The 22766-nt window shown below is 36.9% G+C and overlaps 1 protein-coding gene, 1 long non-coding RNA gene and 1 other non-coding gene across 3 annotated transcripts in view; 2 read left to right on the top strand and 1 right to left on the bottom strand.

Annotated features, from left to right (window-relative positions):
• The window catches only part of LOC121012207 (uncharacterized), a 25172-nt gene extending 16697 nt beyond the window's left edge, over nt 1-8475 (top strand). Inside the window, exons 2-3 of the long non-coding RNA XR_005782015.1 lie at nt 4192-4300; nt 7969-8475. This is a non-coding gene — a long non-coding RNA (uncharacterized LOC121012207). The remainder of the gene's footprint in view (nt 1-4191; nt 4301-7968) is intronic.
• Nucleotides 1-22766, bottom strand: part of FBXL17 (F-box and leucine rich repeat protein 17) — a 504442-nt gene that overhangs the window by 195269 nt on the left and 286407 nt on the right. The gene's annotated exons all lie outside the window — the stretch shown is intronic.
• On the top strand, nt 6197-6303 carry LOC121017227 (U6 spliceosomal RNA). Its single transcript, XR_005784677.1, has one exon. It is a non-coding gene; the product is annotated as a U6 spliceosomal RNA (small nuclear RNA).

Below are 22766 nucleotides of genomic sequence, written 5' to 3'. Positions count from 1 at the left end.
GAAAAGAAAAGAAAAGAAAAGAAAAGAAAAGAAAAGAAAAGAAAAGAAAAGAAAAGAAAAGAAAAGGTTGGGGGAGGTAGGGGAGGAAAGATAGGAGGGAGAGGGAGAGGGAAAGACGGAGGAAGAAAGAGTGAGATTGATTAAATGAAGGGGGCTAATTCTGGAGACGGGCCTTTCCTGCTGCCCTACTAGACCCCATACAGAGGCTGCTCTTTCTTTGACCCTTTCAACCCTAGTAACACTGAAAAGCCCGACCCTAAAAAGACTTTTCCTTTCCCATTGAGTTCTTTTTATAATCTCGATATTTAAAGGCATTAAATGAATTAGTCAAGTTTATGAAGTTACTCTACATTAGAGCTCATTTTTGTTATGTTACCATTTCCCCTAACTGACAAGAGTGTGCTAGTATTAATTTTTACTCTCCACAATTTTGTTACTCTTCAAACATTGCATATAAATTGATATCCAGGTCAAGGAATCCTGAATACTTTCATAGATATATATTTAATTAAAATTACGACTTCCATTGTTGCAGGTGTGGGCCTCCTTCAGTCATTTAAGCTCTCTAGACTTTATTTTTCCTACTTAAAAAAAAAAAAGCCAGGGGAAATGCTACTTATGCATAAAACACTTTGAGCTCCCCAGATGAAAGCCCGCATATATAAGTGTGATGCGTGTTTATTGCCTCTTCTCTGATGAAAAGTGGCAGCCTTCTGCTTGAAATGGGATTAGAAATTCTGACTATAACAGAGAAGAGAGAAGCACAAATGAGTAACAAGCAGTCAGAATAAATAAAATTGAAAAGATGGAGAGCACTCCTTTTACAAAAGGAACATCAGTTGTGAAACTTGTGGTTTAATTTGGTATGCTTTCCACTTTTAAAAAATTGGGCTCAACTGCATGTATAATGAGCAACAAGCAGAAGGTACATTCAGTAGTACATGAATAAAAAATGACCTTTTCATTTGCTCTTCCGTAGCCTGGCATTCCTATATTATTAAAATATAATGTATTAAAGATTAAGTAAGCATATTAGCATACAGACATCATACTTATGTGGCCATGGATACGAGGGCTATACAACATAAAGCTAGAAATCCAGCTATATAAAATTCATATTTTTAAAAGTATAGGTATCAATTAAAAAGAACACAAACTTTTCTAACAACAAAGTTGGCAATTCTACCAAGGATGAAAAAAAAGGAATGAGAGGAGAATCCCCAAAGTGAGCCACAAATAAGAATCACAAACTATTCAACAGCTGGGAGTAAGCTGGATTCTATGTTCTAGGGAACATATTAAATAGATAAACTCCCTAGCCTAATGAACCTAGTATTCTCAATCTAGGATTTAAAATGCTAAGGCAATTTTCATGCCAACATTTTGGAGGGGGACAATAGCCATTTATTAAATATTCTTCTGGTATTTATTCTAAATTTTCTATGGCTTATTTTCCTTTCTCACTTTTTCTTTTTGACATTATAACATACAAATTTATAGAATATTAAGATTGCACAAAGGAGTGACTGCAAAAACATAAAAACATAAAATTACTACATTTCCAAAGGACAGGGCTTTCTTTTCACCTCATTATTATGTAAGCAATACAGGTTCATAAAAGAAAAGTTAGAGTTCAGGAAAATAAAAAGAAAAAAGAAATAATCCTATGAGTCTAATGCAGTCACCAGTCACTGCTTATATATTTCCTCTTATTGTTTTCTAATAATGTAGCTTTTTGTGTTTGTGTATGTGTGGGTTTTTCTCTCTTTTATCTCATACACTGTTGGAGACACAATGTTATATCACGCTGTTTTCAGTTAGTATGTCAAGAAACATTTTACACCCAAAGCATGCGTTTCTGTTTTATTTAAAGTTCATTTTTTCATTTCAAAAAATTGCTTTATCCATCACAGTGGAAAGTTGACATTCCCCAGAACTTTGTCATTTGTCCTACAGACTGTTCCCCAATGGCTTGAGAAATGATGGTGATGGTCTTATTTGGAACACTCTGAGAAAAGGAGATGCTGCAATGAATTGGTTATCTAAACCTAGAGAGGCACCATCATTTCTCCTAGTCAGCTATTCAAGAATTTAGCCTCCTGTCTCATTTACAAGCAAGCCTGAGGTGAGGTTCAGTACAAAGCATAGGCCATTCAGTAATCTTAGTTTAATGTGGCTTTTAAAGACCTGAACTGTCAATCCCCTACCTTCACGGCCTCTCATTCTACTGTTTTCACTTGAGGAGATAAGAAGCCCAGTCTTTGAACTATATTCCTAATCTGTCACAGTCGTGAGTGAATGATCTGTATGTTTACCCACAATGCAACCATGTATTAGAAATTCCTTCATGCATGCATTCATTGAAATGAATAAAATTCTTTCCTAAGTTTAAGAAAATAGGTAAGACAAAAATCAAACAAAGAGGGAAACTAAATTGAAAAGTTGATGGAAGAAGCAAACCCTTGCTTTTAAAATGATGTAAATATGAAACAGGCATTTATAACAGATATGTCTTTCTTGTTTTCCCTGCCATTCTCCTGCATAAAAAGCAACAGTGATTTTTTAAAACAGTTTGCTATGAATAAAATTTATCATCTACTGATGCATTATTTCTCACTTTCTTTTTCATATTATCTCTCAGAGATAAATGGCAATAACAAAGACATTAAAATGACACTAAGAACAGCTTTTTATAGTTTTAATTATTTTTTCCTTTTTGGCAATAAAAATGATGTGGTATGTTTGCATGTGTTATATATTGAGAAGCAATAATACTGTTTAAATATTCATAATTGTGGAGATAGTTTTTACTTGATAATTTAAATATGAAATAGATTGCTTCTGGTCCCTAATATTACGGCCCTGTTTATTAATATATATTGCAGGCACACCTATATTTATGTCAGTCAATCATTTACCATGCTCTTTATTCTACTCTGAAGTATTCTCCACACAGATAATATTCTTTTATGGGTCCATCAAGTTTCACTTTCTGAGAAATAACTTCACAATTTCTAATGTAGATAATGAGCACTCATTTTCCTACTTCTCTTGGAATCTGAGCTCATTTTAGTCTATGAAATAAAAACTAAACTTCAGGGCAAGGGAGATCCTGATGGGTGGCAAACAACATGTGCACCCAGCCCTCCAACAGTCACAGAGCAGACATGGCATCTATGGGTGGGTGCCCAGCGGGGGCATGGCAGGCCTCTTGAGGATGACACTTCACCTGGGTCGGCAAAGTTGGGACCTAGTCCTCAGTACTCCAGGAATGATTTTGTGCTTTTAGGGAAACTGAGAAGTCTATCTGGGATACACTCATGAAAACTCAACTCCTATAATGCTACCTTACCAATTTAAAATGACACTTTTCTGAAATGCAAGCGGACTCCCTGGCCTGGTCAGATGGGTGCATTCTCCCCCACATGGAAACTTACAGGTCAGAGTTTGTGAGATGGACAGTTAGACCTAAAGGGCTTGGAGTTCTTATTTCAGGGTTCCTGGGCTTAACAGTTTGGGGCAGTCTTCCTTCCCGCACCTTTCTTCCATCAAAGGTTCTCACCTGGCCTGCTTCTTTTTACTTTTAATTTTAAACATCCTATCTATTTTTAGATATATATTTTAAGAGAGATTACATTTAAATGATACAGCTGTAAGACAGTGAAAATGAAGTCAGACTCCCCCACTCTTCTATCCCTAAATGCCCTGTTTCTCTCCCTGGAGGCTAGCTATCTACCCTTTAGCAATTTCATGAATAGCCTTCCACAGATAACCTATGCATTTACAAATATACGCCATATGTGTGTATGTGTATATATACATGGGTAAGTTATATATATACATATTCATATGTATGTGTATATTTATAGTTTGTCTCCCATAAATAGCAGTGCATACATGCTGTTTCTGCATTTCCCTCTTTTTTTTTTTTCTTTTTTAATAGCTGAGTCACAAGATCATTGGGAGAACTTTTCTTTGGACATTTTACCAACTTCTGTATGTTTTGTTTTTGTTTTTTTTTTGTGTTTTTTTTTGTTGTTGTTATTTTGCTTTGTTTTTTGTTATTTGTTTTTTTTTGTAGAGCTACCCTGATTGTGTTTTTGTCCTCTAACTATGTCTTAGATAAATTTAGTTCTCCTTCTACTGGTGTCTTGGGCTTTTCTTTACTTACTCTTTTTCTGTCTTTGACAGTTAAATACTTGGACTTTATCCCCTGAGATGTATCTACTTATCAAGACAAGTTCTGCAGGAGAAATATCTAAATCAACCTCCAATATTAGTGGGACCAGAAAGTCTGATGGTAATTTCCCAGTGATCTTTCAGTTCTTTTTTTTTTAACCTGAATAAAAAAAACATGCTTATAAATTACTTACATAGTTGGACTATATACCTCTCTAGGTATCTTTGACTAGAAACTAATTTCAGCTTTTAAGAGGCCTAGACCATCTGAGATCATTCTTTTAATCCTAATGAAAATGTATAATGCCTAAAAGAAAGATGCATTTTACTTTTAAACTTCTCATACAGAACTTGTTAGTTTTACATTGTACATACAGATAACACATACAGTAAGCATCCTTAAATATTATTTTACACACACGGTTATTTGTTAGATAAGTACCTCAAAGTAGAATTCCAGGTCAAAAGGTATACACATTTTTTACTTGGAAAGTATTGCCAAGTACTTTCTCATATTTTATAATGGTAAAAACTTGAAATTCGAAAACACAATGTAGCAATTGACCCTTTCCATGTTGTGACTATAGAATGATTTACTATGAATTTTTACAGAGGAGGAAGACAATTCAAAATTAATAAATTCTGCTTCTAGTTAACCTCTTACTCTCGAAGCTAATAATTCAAGGTATATGTTTGATTCCTACCCCTAGATAGGAAAGCAAGAAAACTACTTGGATTGAACCTGAAAGAAAGGATTTTAAATCTCAGTTTTAAAAGAGTCCTTCTTTCCAGTAGCCTTCAAATTGAAGGGCAAAATTCCTCTCAAGGAAGAGGTGATGAGGAAAAAAAAAAGAAAAAGGAAAAGAAAAAAAATGAGAAAAATGAAATAAAACCACCAGGACTTGAGCTAGAAATCCTATGGTTACCAATACATCTCATATGAGAAAGGAAGGGCTACCAAAGAAAAAATGGACAGTACCTGAGGAACGAATGGCTTCATAAGGAGACAGAGAACTACTGAAAGTCAGGTTCCTGGCAGGGATTTTTACTTTATACCGTTGCTGATGAGAACGTCTTCCAAATGCTAAGAAGGGAAAGAATGGAAGAGAAACTGGGCAGACCTAGGCTCTGAAACTCAAAATGCTTTTCCTGGGGGACATCATGAAATTGATTATAAGGAGGGTTATGAAATCTTAGAAATCACTCAAAGTCTGCAAACTACTACTGTTTGTTATTAACTAAGTCGCTATGTTGGCCAATGAAAGAAGCATTTTAAATCTCTAAGACATAATAACCATTAATGTTAATTTATGTAACAGGTAAGTTAAATATATAGATTATCTTTTAAATCTTTTTTTACTTAAGAAGGTGCCTGGGTGTCTCAGTCAGTTAAGTGTCTGACTTCAGCTCAGGTCATGATCTTGCAGTCCATGAGTTTGAGCCACGTGTCAGGCTGTGTTGACAGATCAGAGCCTGGAACCTGCTTGGATTCGGTGTCTCCCTCCCTCTCTGCCCCTCCCCTGCTCAGTCTCTCTCTCTCAAAAATAAATAAAAATTAAAAAAAAAAAAAAGAAGTTTGGCATATAGGGGTACCCAGGTGGCTCAGTTTGTTGTGCAACTGATTTGATTCCAACTCTTGATTTCAGCTCAGATCGTGATCTCATGGTCATTAGACTGAGCCCCACAACAGGCTCCACACTAGGTGTGGAACCTGCTTGAGGTTCTCTCTCCCCCCATCATTGCCCCCCCATTCTCTCTTTCTCTCTCTCTCTCTCTCTCTCTCCCCCCTCCCTCCCTCCCTCTCTCAGAAGAAGAAGAAGAAGAAGAAGAAGAAGAAGAAGAAGAAGAAGAAGAAGAGGAGGAGGAGGAGGAGGGGGAAGAGGATGAAGAGGAAGAAGGAGAAGAGGCAGCAGTAGTAGTGGTAGTAGTTTGGCATATATACTTGGCCTGGTCTCATGCGTACATGTACATGACCCCACCATCGTATCACATACTTAAAATAAAAGCATTGATCATAGTACTTGCTTCGGCAGCACATATACTAAAACCGGAACAGTACAGAGAAGATTAGCATGGCCCCTGCACAAGGATGACACAGAAATTTGTGAAGCTTCCATGTTTTTTTTATATATACAATGGAATACTACTTGGCAATGAGAAAGAAGGAAATCCTGCCATTTGCAGCAACGTGGATGGAACTGGAGGTATTATGCTAAATGAAATAGTCAGGCAGAGAAAGACAGATACCATATGTTTTCACTCATATGTGGATCCTGAGAAACTTAACAGAAGACACTGGGGGAGGGGAAGGGGAGAAAGAAAAAAAGTTACAGAGAGGGAGGGAGGCAAACCATAAGAGACTCTTAAATACTGAGAACAAACTGAGGGTTGATGGGGGTTGGAGGAGAGGGGAAAGTGGATGATGGACATTGAGGAGGGCACCTGTTGGGATGAGCACTGGGTGTTGTATGGAAAACAATTTGACAACAAATTATATTTAATTAAAAAAAAAAAGCATTGATCATAGTAATTATAATCTCCATTCTAAAGTGACTTCAAACAACTGTATAATTCTTGGGAACTATAATGCAATCTTTTAAATTAACTATATATGAATTTTCCTGAATAAAGCAGGTTTCAAGTGTATAATTTGTATCTAAAATTTGAGGCCAGTGTCAAAACTTTAAAGTGTTCTTTTCATTATGTATCATTTTGGAAAGTGAACAACTGCAATTTTTCTCCATTTTATTATCTGCTTTATAAACTTGGATATTTTCACAAGGCTATCACCTGTTTTATAATTACACTGTTTACCTGAAGTAGGATTTAAGAATTTCTCACTTTTATTCTCAGTTATTCAAAACACAACATATATGCCTTTAGAGTATGGTTTTCTGATTCATATATGGAAGTAAATGAGATAATTATATCTTACATTAAATAAAGCACTGGATCTTGAAAATAAGCGTGAGCATATAAGTGTAAAATCTAAATAAGCATTTAAAGCAAAAATAAATTATACAAATGGATTATTTAGTTTATCTTCTAAAAAATTAAATTATTAATTTTCTTCTTAGATGTACAATAAAGCAAGGTCATGGTATCATATAACTCTGAATCTAGACTATGTTTTAAATAGATGTCCTAAAAGACATAACTAGATTATATCTCATTGAATAGGTATTCTAAAAGGAAAGTGGTGGATATCAGTAATAATTTAAATAACAGAAAAACTTGTTATCATAAGAATGTGGGGGGGGTTATACACTAACTAGACGGTCTGTCTGAGTCATGTAAAATAGACAATACCTACCTCTTATGATTACATTGTTATATGTGTACTTTTTAAAACCTTCCGTCCAGGACCATATATATCATTGCATTCCTATTAGCAGGCACCAAATCTCATAAATATTAGTAGCTCAATAAATGATCATTCACTGAATACTGAATAAATGAATTGACTATAACATTCAAGTTTCAGTTAAAACATGCAAAGGCACTCCTAAAGTAAGTGGTAAAATAAGAAAAAATACTTTTTTATGTGACTAGAAAGTGAAAACTTAAAGGAATAATTATAATCACTAGAAAATTAGTTTCTGTAATCTTCGAGCTTAAGGGCCTCTACGTTCCATGAGCCCTTCTAAGGCCTGGGAGCAATCCTTGCATTGTATTTGCCTGGTCATATGTTCTCATAAATTTTTTGTATGATATTTTAACTATGACTAAGACTACTGCACATTTAGAATTCAAGTTTTTTGTTTATAATTTTGTGTTTGATTTCTTAAGGAACGGAGGGAAAGTTGTAAACCTGAAGGCTCTACTGACTGGGCTGTGCTCCTCCACAGTTTCCTACCACCCAGAGCCGAGTACACCTTAACACAAGAATTGAAACTGAACCAACAGTGGGTCAGGAAGTCCAGATTTAGTGTACATTCATAAATATTTGTCACTGTAGAAAAATAAAAATATGACCGATTCTAAGTTAACAGGCGAGCACAGTATTCTGAAATACACTTTATCATCTAACAGATCACGTGGTGAGATTCCAATCATGTATCAGCACGTGTTCTCAAACTGCAGTCTTCTTTACTGGCAATTATGCTTGGACATTTATTGACAGATAACAGCTGCTCTAGTACCTCACTTATTTTACTTCATGTGTTGACATTTCCCATTTCCTCATATTTTCAGAAAGCCTAGAGTACTTGAAGAAAACAGACACTTTGATATTACTTCTTAAATCTTTTATGTTTCATTCAACATGTGAAAATATCATAAAGTTGCTAATTCCTGCCTCTGTGATCTAACATGTCTCATTTAAAAATGTATAGCAATTAAAATACACATATAGCATTCAAGTTGCAGATAAATGTTTTGACATGCATACTCTACCAAAATATCTAAAGTCAACTATCATGAAAACACCGTGAAATACTTTGAGCCAATGATGCTTTTGTTAAAGCACAGCACACAAAAAAAAGTTCTCTTTATACAAATAAAATATAAATACTCCTAATTGCTCACAGACTTTTTCTGACAAGTGTTAGTCCAAAACGAATATTTATAGTCTATGCTGAGCAATGAATGCCTGGAAAATAGCATTCACAGTGCAAACACTGACAGTTTTAACCAAAAAAACAAAATAAAACAAAACAAAACAAAAAACAAACAAAAAACCCACACCAAAACAACAAAAAACCCAAAAAGCAAACTTGTACATTGGTGCTAACTAATGGGGCAACTGAAATACTCTCGGCCTTGAAAGGATGTAAGAAAATATTTCAAGAACATCTGATTCCGCTGAAAATAAGATCATTAGATTTCTTCTTAAAACAAACGCCTGAAGGTGTGAGTGTGATATTTTACACCCACACCACACATACAACCATGATCTACAGCAAGGAATATTTTGATCCTTTTCATGTGACATTTTGTTACTTGGGGAGTAGAAGAGAAATATGAAAAACTGACACGGAGAAGATGTCCTAAAATGTACAAATGAATCATGTTTACTGCAGCTATAACATCATTTGTTTTTCCTCCCTGTGCTATGTTATACCTACATTTAATGAGTGATTTTGTATTTTAAAGGGGGAGATATTAAGGATTTAAGGACTTAATTTAACAGTTTGGCTATTCAAGAATGCTTATTTTTTATTCTGAAAATAGAAACCTTAAGGACATACCTTTTTTTAAGTCAAAGAAGATAAGGAATATGAGTGATGTCTGTGTATAAAGAAAGAAAAAGGGAAAATCAGTTTTCAAGGATAATTTTGTGTTATCTCTGCTAATGTGCTTTTGTATATGCATCATGCCAACAGTATGCATACATAGAAAATAAGGGCTCATAGGACAAAGTCACAAAGAAAATTAACCTCATTAAAAAGCTGGATTTTATAACCTGTAAGTCGGGGTATCACAGAGGTAAATTTAACTTCTTACTGATCATGGAGAAAAGGAAGATTATTTTTCCTGCACCCTCACTGCCCACCTTGGACTGGGGGGGGGGTGGTTTGAAGGGTGTCATGCCCCCACGTAGCTGGAGGAAGAAATCAGAGCTGACGACTCTTTACATATATCTTTCTAATTTCAAAACCTTCCTCATGCAGATGCCTGAAATCAAGTTCTATAGTATTGATAACTGATTTTTTTTTTTCATTTTATATTCTAGATTACTAGCTATAATTATTTTGAAGTCCTCCAGTGGTCAAATAACAAAACTAATCTGTATAGAATATTCTTACAAAGAGAATTACCCATCTATGTTAGTTGCTTGATTCTTCCTTTATTGCTGTCCTAAGAGGTTTCTTTGGACATACAGCATATATTTCAAATTAAAATATTATGCATTAAAACAGCAGATTAAGTACAAGTATTTCTCCAAATAACAGATTTGTATATGAATCTACCAATGTTGGAAAATCTCAGCATAAATTAATATATTCACTATATCATTCCATTTATACTCAGTCAGGTCCTGCAAAGCCAAATTTGGCAAAAGATTCAATAACACATCCAATCACAAGGCTCTGAGCAGGTTAACGATGGTTTTCTTCAGTATTACATTCATCTCCATGAAGTGTGGCTATCTTTGAAAACTCCTGTTAAGTTCAGAGACAGTAACTTTTAAAGATACTCTTAACAGGTCTTCCCTATTACTAAAAATCTTATCTCTCATGCTAGCAAATGCAAAGAGCTTTTCATGAAAGCATGAAGAAAGAAATTGCCATAAAATGAAAACTGAAAAATTACACTGTTTTTAAGTCACCGACAGGGTTTATTTCGCAAGGGTACACTTTATCACTACAAATGCTTCGAACCCATCTCACAAGATGTATCTGCTTTCCTGCTGTTGTTTCTATTGCATAAATCAAACCAGTACTCATTAGTGTAAACTCATTAGGGTAAACCAAACCTCAATTGCAAGGATCTCAGCATTTTTGAAAACATAGATATAAAGATATCCAAATTAATGTCACTTAATTAAAAATATATAGTTTGCTTTGGACAGTTTTTACTAACTCTGATCCTTATTATCTGGACTAGTGAGATTAAGGTAATTTAGGGCTGTATAGTTCCAGAGTGCAGCAGAGCATAAAGACCTTCTAAAACAGAGAGGCCCAAACCCATAATAGCCACTACCATGTAACTAACACTGAGAAATGAATTTTAATTTGCAGCAGGAGCTTAAGGAAACACTTTGGTGTAAATAAAAGTGAATCCTTAAAAAAATAAAAAAAAATTTGGTAATTTTGCACATGAAGTGGATAAGGCACTTACATAATACCTTCTTTTTAAACCAACGAAATACAGTTTCTTGATGGAGAAAGAGCTGTCTGAGCTAATCAGAATCCAAAGCATCTTGAGATCAAAACAAAAAATCAATGTGTGAAACATTATGTGCTACTGAGATACAAATGGCACTAGCATCTTAGGTGGCACTGTTGGGACAAATTCAGTCTCCCTGAAATTCCCAAAGTGTAACTTGGCTTTGTTGCCAAAACACACATTTTAATATCCTGTTTTGAAAGTAGAAATGTAGACACTAAGAATTTCATGATCCTACTATACTCAAATGAAGTATATCTGTATGAAGTTTTCAGGTGAAAGGCAATGGAGCACAATCTGTAACAGGAACGACCTGCTTCAAGACTCAGTAACGCTGGAAAAACAAAATTCCATTTGTGTCACATATCTCACGCATAGGCTTGAAATTAGATGGAAAACTGCATCTCACTCCTGGCATCTCCAGTTGTGAAGATGACTTCAGCAAACTGCATGGGTTCCTCTCTGTCCAGTCTCAAGCTAGATCTAAACTGACACAAATCTGATTCCAAGTCACCTTCCTCATCCACAACCCCTGTGAGTAGGTGGGTGGGGACAGACATTCAGTCCTCTTCTAAACTTGCTTTGATGTCACAGAGGAAGTAGCTCTACTTCTTTGGGGAATATCCTAAGTGATGAGGGAGATAAAGGTGTCTTTTGTTATGTTAATGAGGTGGTTTTTGGTCCTGTGCCCAAGGAAGGGTCTGGCTGCCAGGAGAACCAGCCCTTGATTGGAGGGCTGTAACTTTCTGTCATTGCCCCACCACACCCCTGGAAGGGGAAAGAGGCTGGAATTTTAATCAATTCCCAGTGGCCAATGGTTTAATCAATCATGCCTATGTAATGAAGACTCCATAAAAACCTAAAAGTATGGGGTTTGGAGAGCTTCAGGGTTGGTGAACACATGAAGCTTTTGGGGACAGCCATTCAGAGATAGCATGGAAGCTCCTTGCCCTTTCCCAAGACCCTGCCCTCTGCTTCTCTTCCATCTGGCTATTATCTGCTTTTATATATCCAGAGTTATATCCTTCTATAATAAACCAATAATCTAGTAAATAAAATGTTTCTCTGAGTTCTGCGAGCTGCTCTAGCAAATTAATCAAACCCAAGAAGGGGGTTGTTGGAATCTCCAAGCTACAGCCAGTTGGTCAGAAGCACCGGTAACAGCTGGGCATGCACCTGGCATGTGAAGTAGACTGAGCCCCTCATCTATGGGATCTGATGTTATCTCTGGGTAACTGGTATCAGAATTGAGTTGAACTGCAGGACATCCGGCTGGTGTCAGAGTACTGCTGGGTGTGACAGAGATCCCCAAACACTGAAATTGGTGGTCAACCTTACCTACTCATTCTAGACTTGACCATTTTTTCTCTCTTATTCTTCTGTCCCAACCTTAGTCAGCCTCTCGATGCCTCTGTGTTTCTCAAATTCTAAAAGGAACTTCCCTTATTCTACTTTACTGTGAAATCATCGTCACACATGTTCCTGCCCTTCGTGGTTACAGGCCAAATCATTTACACTTGCTGTCCCTTCTGTTTCTCTTTCATTTACTCCTTGGTACATTCTAATTCAGTTTCTCTTCCCTACATTTTAGAGTACAACTCCAGTAAAATTGCCTATCACAGAATTTCCTAAATCAAAAATCTAGAACAGAATCTCATCTTTTTTTTTTTTAAATTTTTTTTTTTCAACGTTTATTTATTTTTGGGACAGAGAGAGACAGATCATGAACGGGGGAGGGGCAGAGAGAGAGGGAGACACAGAATCAGAAACAGGCTCCAGGCTCTGAGCCATCAGCCCAGAGCCTGACGTGGGGCTCGAACTCAGGGACTGCGAGATCGTGACCTGGCTGAAGTCGGACGCTTAACCGACTGCACCACCCAGGCGCCCCCAGAATCTCATCTTAACACAACTTCCACAATGTCCGGATTTGCCAAAACTCATTGATGAAACTGTCTTCTCCCGGGCAGCCATCAGATTGGTTCTTTTCCTATCTTCCTGATTATTCTGAGTTTCCTAACACAATGTTGGAGATGTTTCCTCAGCTCCCTTGAATGGAGTGACCTTATCTATTGCAAGTGATGGGTACATGACTCTGCCTGAATGACTCCCAAATGCATCCCAGGCCCTGAGCTTTATTCTTAATCTTTATGCCCTCAACACATCTCTACATACACTTTGAGATTCAACTTCTCTGAAACCCGTTCATCATCTTTATCTCCTTATACTTCAACCTAGATAAAGCTTTAGACAGCTCATTTGAAAAAAATCTAATGAGTTTTAAAAAATCTTATTAACACCCCAAACTCTCACAATACATTGTATAAATGAGAGAGCTATTACTACAAATCAAGTACGACCAACAGCAAGTCAAAAACAGTTACACAGTCATGATCTGCAGAAACTCTCCCAGAAGGTATGACATGGAAGTCCTCAGCCATATCTTGATCCCAACCACTAATAACACTTTCTAACTCATCCCTCATTAACTCTTTTGCATTAGAAACATTTGAGATGTCTAGAGCCAAGCTAAGGGGCACTCAGCATCTCTCTCAACATGAAATATGTTGCTTTTAGTGGAAAGATGTTAGGGAGCTAAACAAAAGGACCTCATCTTAAGTGAAAAAGATAAAGGTATATAGGCTCATGTCCATAAAATTATTGAAATACATATGCTTATTTAATGATAGCCTGCTTTCACTTACACATATTTTTGCTTCAGGAAGAACACTTTCAGTCGTCAAGTTACAAGAGTTAGAAGGCCAGTAAGGCAATATTTTAACGATATTTCATGGTAATAGCTGGTTAAATGGCAGAGTAAAGAGGATAAAACGAAAAATGAAAAATTCTGTGTATATATTCCTACATTGAATAGCACCGAATATAGGACAAACTACACTTAATGGGTAAAGATTGAACTACATTGGCTTTGAAATTTAGACCTAAAATGAGTACAAGGGGTGAAGAGAACAGTATTTTAAATAGTTATTACCACCTTACTTTTTGCAGCAGCTGTGAAGACTTGAGACACAAGTAAAATGAAAGAAAATGTTACTCGTGAATGTAATTACTACCAGTTATAAAGTATTATGTGTAGGGACGTAAATTGAAGTCAAAACCTATCATGAAAAATATTACACATGAGGAAATGAAAGATAACCAAAATTGAAAAATAAATAAGTAATTAACCTGCTCTACCTGAAGGCTTAGGAGATGATGATGACTAAACAATACGGAGGCTTTACATCATAAGCAAGTTTCCCTCTAAATCCCACACAAGAAGGCTCTTACTATGGAAAGCATTCAGCACTATATTTATAATGCATTTTCTATACTTAGACTGACATAGATATAAATTCTTACTGAGGATTAGGTCAATCTCATGAAACAGGCTCCAGAATTTAACTATATTTAGCTAGGAGAGAAGTAAAAAAAAGGAGGATACAGTATTACAATTCTATGGTAATGAAAATACTACTGGAAAAATTAATATGAAAATCTTTTCACAGTTTCTATACATGTTTTATAATAAGTCATATAATAACCATATCATGCAAAACCAAGTAGATTTTTATCATTTTCTTGCTAGAAAAAGGGTGAGACACTGAAAGCTATATGGGTGCTCATTCATTCACTCTTCATCCAATATTTACCTGTTATCCATTAACTGATGGACTTGTTGCTAAGTAATAATGAAGACAGTACCTTTCCTCACAGAAACAGACAAACAAATACCAAGTAATATGGTGAGGGCCATCACAAATGTTTGTGAAGGTGCTGTGGAAGCCTCAGGGAGATGTACATAACTGAGCAGGTCTCTCTTGTTTAATGTGAAAGAAACTCAGAAGTAGGCTGGATGCAGAGAAAGAGGATCTCTTTTTCACTGCTGGTGGGAATAAACACTGGTGCAGCTACTCTGGAAAACAGTAGGGAGGTTCGTTCCTCAAAAAATTAAAAATAGAACTACCCTACAACCCAGCAATTGCACTACTAGGTATTTATCCAAGGGATACAGGTGTGCTGTTTCGAAGGGGCACATGCACCCCAATGTTTATGCAGCACTATCAACAATAGCCAAAGCAGGGAAAGAGCCCAAATGTGCAAAGATGGATGAATGGATAAGAAGATGTGGTATATATATACAATGGAGTATTACTCAGAAATCAAAAAGAATGAAATCTTGCCATTTGCAACCACGTGGATGGAACTATGGGGTATTATGCTAAGCCAAATTATGGAAAGAGCCGAAATGTCCACTGACTGATGAATGGACAAAGAAGATGCAGTATGTAGTTATGTATGTATATGTACATATTATCATATATATGTGTGTGTGTATATATATATATATATATATATGAATATTACTCAGTCATCAAAAGGAAATAAATCTTGCCATTTGCAATGATGTGAATGGAGCTAGAGTGTATTTTGCTAAGTGAAATAAGTCAGGCAGAGAAAGACAATGCCATATGATTTCACTCATATGTGGAATCTAAGAAACAAAACAGATGAACATATGAAAAGGGGGAAAAAAGAGAAAGAAAGAAACAAACCATAAGAGACTCTTTAGGATAGAAAACAAAAGGAGGGTTAATGGAGGGAGGTGGGCAGGGGGATGGGCTAAATGGATGATGGGTATTAAGGAGGGCACTTGTTGGGTGTTGAACACTGGGTGTTACATGTACGTGATGAATCACTAAATTCTACTCCTGAAAACAATGTTACACTATATGTTAACTAATTAGAATTTAAATAAAAATGTGAAAAAAAAGAAGTAGGTTGTATGAAATGCCAATAAATTGGGTTCCACACAGAAGTAAGGTACATTCAGGAATAAATGAAAGTAGAGATACTGAAGTCCCTTTCTGTCTTTTTCCTTTTTTTTCTAATATAATTTATTGTCAAATTGGTTTCAACACTCAATGTTCATCCCAACAGATGCCCTCCTCAATGCCCATCACCCTCTCTGTGTCTTTTTCCACTTCTCTCTCTAAATTGACTTCATTCTCTCAGAATCATTTTGTCCACAATGCAGAACCATGGCTGAGGGAGCTCTGGGCTCACACTCTCTCATTCTTTGTGCTGGACTAGTGAGCTTGAGCTATATTTACAGTTGATCCAGAAAAATCACTCTCAGGAACACGACCTTAAAGGTTCAAAGCCAAACATATCTGATTTTGGGGAAGATGGTGGAATGTGAACAGCAAAGGTCACATGGCTAGTCCTGGTCCAGCAGGAATTGTACTTCCTGGGTATGCTTACTTTTAGAAAGCTGGGTGCTTCCCAAAGAGACCAGTGGGAAACTTTTACTGAGTATCTTGACTATTTTGCTGAAAAATAATTTGTATAACAGGGCAGAGTGATCCTGAAACTCTCTCTGTGAGGGTCCTTTATAGAATTTTGGATATATTCCTGAAACAGGAAGTCTCAAGATATAATCGCCGATTCCTGATTAATAATAAAATATAAATAATATATTTCATGTTGTTTGATGTGATGAAAGGTATAGGTTGGAATTTCAGTGCTGTTAAAGAGAAGACATTCTTTACCTGTATTTTAATCCCCTATACTATACAAGAACCAGAGAAAGTCATTAGAGAAAAATAAAATAACCTCAAAATCAAAAATCCCATCATTATTAACCTCTGTTTGAAAAAGTTAAATGTGTAATTATAGGCTCACTGGGAAAACATAACCAACGTGGTTATAAAAAACTGTATGGTTATTTTGTGGGTGCAAGCAATGAGGTTTTAAGGATTATCTCACAGGGGGGTTAGAAATGGCAAATTTGTGATGTATCTTAGGTTGCATAAAGCTGGCTTGTCTCCTGTTTACTACCCAGCAATTGCAATGGGCCTAATTTACACAACAATTACTTAGAAGTAACTCCTTTGAAATGCATTGTGTGATTAATTGACTTGGCTTCAGGAATGCAATGTTGTTTCTACATTGTTGTTCAGTTCAACCTAATGCCCCCTAGAGCACTGATCCAATTAAGAAACAAGGCAGGGAGGCAGATATTAAGCATAGTATTTCTATATTACACAGCACTTTGTACAGGATCGAACACCACCATCTACTGTCTGCAGGCACTTGATTTATTCAGTGCATCCTTGTGACACTGGACATATGGCTCATGGAAATGAATAAATAGGATTTAAAGTAAGTATCTTAGAGAAAAATTAAAACCAGATAAATTTAACTTATTGAAGCATGCTTTTAAAAATAAAACCCTGTGGGGAAACAAAAACAAACTATTGGGACTTCATCAAGATTAAAAGCTTCTGCACAGAGAAGGAAACAACCAACAAAACTAAAAGGCAAACTTCAGAATGGGAGAAGGTATTTGCAAATGGCATTTCTGATAAAGGCTAGCATCTAAAATAAAAAGAACGTAAAATATAAAGAACTTAATCAAATTCAACACCCAAAAAACAAACAATCCAGTTTAAAAATGGGTGGCTGGGTGCCTGGGTGGGTGGTTCAGTCAGTTAAGCATCCAACTCTGGATTTCGAGCTCAGGTCATGATCCCAGGGTTGAGCGATTGAGCCCTGCGTAGGGCTCTGTGCTAAGGGTGAAGCTGGCTTGAGATTCTCTCCCTGAAAATGGGCAGAAGACATGAGTAGACATTTTTTTTTCTTTTTTCTTTTTTTAACATTTATTTATTATTGAGAGAGAGAGACACACACACAGAGCATGAGCAGGGGAGGGGCAGAGAGAGGGGGAGACACAGAATCTGAAGCAGGCTCCAGGATCTGAGCTGTCAGCACAGAGAACTCACAAACTGCAAGATCATGACCTGAGCTGAAGTCAGTTGCTCAACCAACTGAGCCACCCAGGTGCCCCTAAGTAGACATTTTTCTAAAGAAGACCTACAGATGGCCAACAGACACATGAAAAGATGCTCAACATCACTCATCATCAGGGAAATACAAATCAAAATACAATGAGATATCACTCACACCTGTCAGAATGACTAAAACTAACAAAAAAGAAACAACAGGTGATGGGGAGGATGCACAGAAAGGGGAACCCTCTTACACTGTTGGTAGGAGTGCACTGGTGCGGCCACTCTGGAAAACAGTATGGAGGTTACTCAAAAAGTTAAAAATAGAACTACACTATGACCCAGTAACTGCACTGCTAGTTATTTATCCAAAGGATAAAAAAATACTGATTCAAAACGATACATGCATCTCAATGTTTATAGCAGCATTATCAACAATACCCAAATTGTGGAAAGAGAGCAAATGTCCATCAACAGATGAATGGACAAGGAAGATGTGGTGTATATACACAATGTAATATTACATACCCATTAAAAATGAAATCTTGCCATTTGCAATGATGTGGATGGAGGCAGAGCGTATAATGCTAATTGAAATAATCAGTTACAGAAAGGCAAATACCATATAATTTCACTCGTGTGGAATTTCAGAAACAAAACAGGTAAATATAGGGGGAAAAAGTGAGGCAAAGCAGAAAACAGACTTTTAACCATGGAAAACAAACTGGCAGGGGGATGGGTTAAATGGGTGACGGTTTTTAAATTTTTTTTTTCAACGTTTATTTATTTTTGGGACAGAGAGAGACAGAGCATGGAGGGGGGAGGGGCAGAGAGAGAGGGAGTCACAGAATCGGAAGCAGGCTCCAGGCTCTGAGCCATCAGCCCAGAGCCTGACGCGGGGCTCGAACTCACGGACCGCGAGATCGTGACCTGGCTGAAGTCGGACGCTTAACCGACTGTGCCACCCAGGCGCCCCAAGGGTGACAGTTTTTAAAGAGGCCACTTGTTCTGATGAGCACTGGGTGTTGTATGTAAGTGATGAATCACCAAGTTCTAACATTACGCTCTATGTTAACTAACTGGAACTTAAACAAAAACTTGAAAAAAATAAAATGAAAATAAAAGCTTAACTACAGTTAAAACTTATTTTTCTCATAGAAGTAAAAAGGATAATGATCTGGCCTAAGGATTACTCCTGTCTGTAGTAAAAGAATTTTCTTCTGGCATTAGATGTCTCCAAACAAATTGCCATGGGGAAACAATTCTTAAATTTCAACAAGGGTTTGCACTTCCCATTATTCTAAGAAGAAATCATCCACTTGGTTAGTAGAGACAAAGTCTGGACTCAGCAGAGTCACATACCAAATGCCCATGCAACACAACCTTTGCATTTTGGTAAGTTAGGGCCCTGCCTGCTAAGACTGCCTTCTCTAAGATAAAAAACCATACGCAGTCACAGGGTCTCCTTATAACCCTATGTTCAGATAGTACTCAAGCTTTGCCTGGCAAATAATGTCCAAGTCATTCCCCCAGGCCCTGCTCCATCTGTACCCAACCTCCCTTCCTTTTCTCTCCTCTCCAACTAACTTTCCACTCTACCTGCTTAAACTTCAGCACCCTCTGGGCTGTAACATCATCAAGAAGAAAAAGCTTAAGGCCACTCTCAATTCTAGATACAGCTTGAGGAAAGAGGCTTCCTGGTATAACACATCTCCAGTATTACCAGGGAAGAGCCCCAGAGGATGAGAAAACCTGAAACCAGAAGCACACAGGCTTAACTGTATTCTACCTCTATCCGTACCATCTGACCCTGGGAAAGATACTCAGTGTCTCAGAGCCGGTTACATATTTAAATATGGAGACATTTGTAAAATGAGAAGGGTGATAGAGGATTTCTCAAAATTTCCTCTGGTACCAAAACACTATTGCTGTAACGTAGAAAGACAGTGGTTTCATCATGTTCTGTAGGCTCATATTGCTTGGTTCAAATCTCACCTTCATCACTTCCTAATGGTAGATGTCTAATTTCTCATTTCTAAAATGGCAAGAAACCTCATAGCATTGTCATGAAAATTAAACTACTTAATATTATTGGTAAGTGCCTAGAATAATACCTGACACATAGTAAGTACTCAATATATGGTAGTTGTTCTCCTTGTTACTCTAAAAATTTCCAACCAAAGACAGGTGTACAAGGAGACACCTGACTTGCTGCTTCTGTCTCACAATAGACAAAATTCCACATAACAGCAATCTCTTCTACTTATGTCACATTTTCTTATTTCCAGTTGCAGAAATATTCCTTCATATTCTGCAATGTGCTCTAAGAACACGAACCCCCAGGACAACCCAAAGTGATCTACAAATTCCTGTTAGCAAAACATCAGAATAATAATAATAATGAAAACAAAAATATCATATAATAGCATTGTTGTTTTGTCTCCAGTACCCTTTGCAAAATTTATTTCCAACCTTTGATAAACAGATTGAACTATGCTATGACTGGATCATCTTTGGTCAAAAGTATTAAGAAAAGACTGTGGAGCAAAAGTGAAAATAGCTGAATTCTTGCAATACCTAGCAGGTATTTCCTAGCAGGAAGTGGAGCCTTTCAGCAATATCTGGATAATTCCTAGCAGGAAGTGGAGCCTTTCAGCATACCTGGATAATAAAATTTGTTATTTAGAGAAATATTGCACTTGTCAGTCAGCTATTTGGATTTGTTTAGGAAGCAACATTATACATCAGTATTGCCAAAATTTTATGGAATTAATGCATTAATTTGTCTTTGCCCATGACTGAAGGTGGGGGAGATACAATGAAAAATATAATCTTACAATAATGTTTAAGAAGGTATAAAATGTGAAAAATCTTTAAATGGTAGAAAACATCTACCAAATGACTGTTTTGGGAAGAGGAAAATAAAGCAAAAAACACCCCTCTCCGTGGCTTTTCCTTCACTTTTACCTCAGAAAACACACACACGCACGCACGCACATACCTTAAGGTAACAGCTACTTTGATCATGCACACAGGAATAAACATTTTCCATTCCTTCCCCAGTTCCACAAGTACTCACAAAACAGTACTCTCTAGGATTTTCCCATTTGTGAAACAAAGCATCAGTCTCATTGTTTATGAAACCATTTGACTATACTTAGCTTAAAGCATACTGGAAATGTAAATGTTCTCATAAAATAAGATTACACATGAACAAAAATATAAAAAACGTAACTGCACCAAACAAAACAGAGCAGGCAGTCATATATTGGGACCTGGACCTTGAGTCCTGACCAAATTTCCATAATTTGGAGACCAGTGCTTAGTATCATCCATGTAAAGGATCTGACTGACATCTCAGTGAAGAAAGGGGGAAAAAAAAGCAACTTTGCAAATGGAAAATAGTCTCAGACTGATTTTCATAAGAAAGGTGGAAAACTCACTGTGTTTAATCGTTTCTACTTAGCAAAGAATTTATCTTTCATATTCTTATAAAGTGGCTTTCTTCTGTGTTATCAATAAAAACTAACACTGACCTTCCTCCTGGAAGGTTAAACTTCTAGCTTCTGTTTGAAACGCTAGAGTGCCTTTTCTCAGAAGAAATGCTACATATACGTGCCGCAAGCAATGAGAAAGAATACACCATCTCTCCGACCCTTCATTAGTCAGAGGATCTTGGCAACAGCAATGCTACTTGTATACGGTCTCTGCATGAAAAACTGTTTTCAAAGGTAACCTTGCCAAGGGCTATGTTCTGTCTTGGCAAAAGGAAGCAAACTTTACTTTTCTACCAATCGGTTTGCTCTGCATGAGAAACAGGTGTTAAGGTATGAAACGGGGCTCGGAGCAGTAGCAAAATAAAACTCACCCAAAATAAGTTTCATCTGGAAAAAAATACAACTCAGATAATAAGCCTGCAGGGCCGACATGTTTTTGCAAAATGCAAATCATGAAAACTGGTTAAGGGATTAAATGCTCTTTTGCAAAAATGACCATGGAGATTATAATCATTAATTAAAATCATGTAAATAATTTTCTAAAAGAACTCTCCCTTTTTATCTCACAGGTTTCAAACAGCCTAATGGTAAAAAGGTTTAGTCTCAGAAGACATTCTCTAATTAAAACCAGAAATCTGGTATAATTAATAAGTGTCAGTCTGCAATCTCAACCACTTAGTAAAGGCAGAGAAATCAAATGCTGATATTTTTGTAAAAACTCCAATAAAACCTCCAAGAAAATGTAATTTTTTATAGAGTCTACTTCCTATCTATACAATAGGTGTCCCAAATGGGACTAGGAACTTGTTAAGTGGATAAATATTTTAACACTTACAATTCCTATATGTCAGTTTTATTCATTTTTCTTTTCTCTTTGGCCCCAGGAACAGACCACAGCTAAGTCTCTCAGCATCTTCTCTACCTCTGCCACTGGACTATGCTCCTGCATTCAGGCAGAGTGGTCCTGGGACTATGCCTGAGCTCTCCTAGCACATACATGATACTCCTTCCAGCTCTGGCCTGGGTGGTATGCAGACACAGGTCCCTGACCTTGGCTGCCTGCTACTACCAGAGGTCAACCAGAGGGAAGAGCCTGTGGTATGCTGAAGATAGCAAAGAGAATACCAGAGAATGGAGCTGGAGCTGCTGGATTAAGGAAACTGGGAAGGCCACCTGACCTCTGGGTCTCTGTTTGCATGAGCCAATGAAGTTTCTGACCGAAGTGACTGTAGCTGCTTATAACAAAGAATTCAAACCAATATAAGTATATATAAAGCATTCGATTCAAATATGTGGAAAATTACATGACAGTAACGTTAGAGACAAATGAGCTGCTCAGATCCTCCTTCCAGCAACGGCTTGCTGCCAAGTTTGGGGCATCGGCAGCACCAGACTCAGATGCTGGCCTCTGCCACAGGCTCGACCTCCCTGTAGACAGCCACTTCGCTTAAGCAGCAGTCTGCGACGGTGG

Source organism: Herpailurus yagouaroundi, unplaced genomic scaffold (assembly GCF_014898765.1).
Source record: "Herpailurus yagouaroundi ecotype Mexico unplaced genomic scaffold, PumYag 29, whole genome shotgun sequence".
Taxonomy (NCBI): domain Eukaryota; kingdom Metazoa; phylum Chordata; class Mammalia; order Carnivora; family Felidae; genus Herpailurus; species Herpailurus yagouaroundi.
The sequence above is the reverse complement of the archived record's forward strand: the minus strand, read 5'-3'. Positions and strand labels throughout refer to the sequence as shown.